Raw genomic sequence first — 1,727 nt, 5'->3', positions numbered from 1 at the left:
TGGTATCCACAGCTGCAGGTTTCGGCCTAAGAAATTGGAAAAAATAGAAATTAACCCAATATGCAAAAGAGCAGAAATTATGAACTTAATAGAAACCAGTAATGCCTAAAACAAAACCAAGTCCAGTGAATCAATAGACCCAGGGCAGGCCAGGTGCCAGGCTCCCTGTCTGGAGAGGTGGAGTCCCTACCACAGGAGGGTGAGGCTGCAGGTTTGGGTGGCATGGGGGGGCATGGGAGTGCATGGGGGAGCTGCATGGGGCCAAGGGGAGGGACGAGACCGTGCAGGAGGAGCAGCTTCACGGGGTGGGGTCCCTGCTCCAGAGGCCATGGGTGGACACCTGTGCATGTGTCAAAACCGACTCCATGGTCAGTTCATGCAGCTGACCTCAAATGCTGCTTAGCACCACACTGAGGGTGGGGGGATGCACTTCCCACCTTCACCAGGAGGCTCATTCTTCCAGGGACACTCCAGGCCTGTCTCAGGCCATGTTCCTCTGTCTTTGACTCACATGCAACACAGATACACATCACACACACACACACTACACAGACACACATACCACACACACCACAGACAGACCATACTCCCATACACACCAAACACTACACACACCCCCACACCAGACACACATACACCACACGTACATCATGCACACACACACCACACAGTACACACCCCCCACACCGTACACACACTCACTTCCCCCAACCATGCACAGAGGCTTCTGTAGAAAGCATGTTCAGGAAAGAATCTGAAAGCTTCCCTGAAATTGAGACTGCCACCAGTTTGCTGGTCCAGGAGGGTCTTGGTTAAAACAGCATTTACTTTATCACTCAATAATCTTAAGATTTGGGGGCCCTCCTGGTGGCGCAGCAGGTTAAAGTGTAGCACTATGAAGATGTCCAGAGCCACTGCAGCATGAGTTCCATCCACAGCAAGGGGGATGACCCACAGACCCATTCGGTCTCCTTCCAACCTCCTCAGCAGTGCTTTTCAGAAAATCTGCCTATTATGCACTCCACTGTGTCTCTGGGGAGTTCTCTCACACCCCTGACTTCTGGCCTTCTTATAATATATACATGCCAAGGAGAAGACTTGGCAAACAGAGTTTTAGGGTCTTTGAAGGTGGGAAAGGCTTCGAAGTGCGGAGATGTTCAGGGGGAGTGAGAAGACACAGAGTCAGTATCCTGTAAATGTATCTCCTGCCTAGGTTCTTCGCAGTGACCAGTATTCAAGGTGTCAATTTCCTCAAATTTTGCACTTTGGAACACTTATGAGGAAGATATGTGCACACGTTTTTCTCACCAGAGACCTGCGTTTTCCTCAGAAGAGTTTCCAAAGTCACTTTTCCTCAGATTTTGCATTTTGGAACACTTATGAGCAAGATCTCTCCACAGTTACTTCTCATCAGAGACTCATCTTTTCCTCAGAAAATGGCTACTGAGGTGTCACTTTTCCTCAGATTTCACATTTTGGAGCACTTATATTTTCCTCAGGAAATGGCTACCGAGGTGTCACTTTTCCTTAGATATCGCGTTTTGGAACAATTATGAGCAAGATCCCTCCACAATTTCTTTTCCACAGTTTTTCAGCTGAGAGACCTCCGTTTTTCTTAGAAACGGCTTCCCTAGGGGTCACTTTTCCTCAGATTTTCCTTTTTGGAACACTTAGGAGGAAGCATATAACCACAATTTTTATCGTCAGAGACCTTCGTTTTCCTCAGA

Source organism: Condylura cristata, unplaced genomic scaffold (assembly GCF_000260355.1).
Source record: "Condylura cristata isolate star-nosed mole 26May11 unplaced genomic scaffold, ConCri1.0 scaffold00015, whole genome shotgun sequence".
Classification (NCBI taxonomy): Eukaryota; Metazoa; Chordata; class Mammalia; order Eulipotyphla; family Talpidae; genus Condylura; species Condylura cristata.
This window is presented reverse-complemented; position numbering follows the sequence as displayed.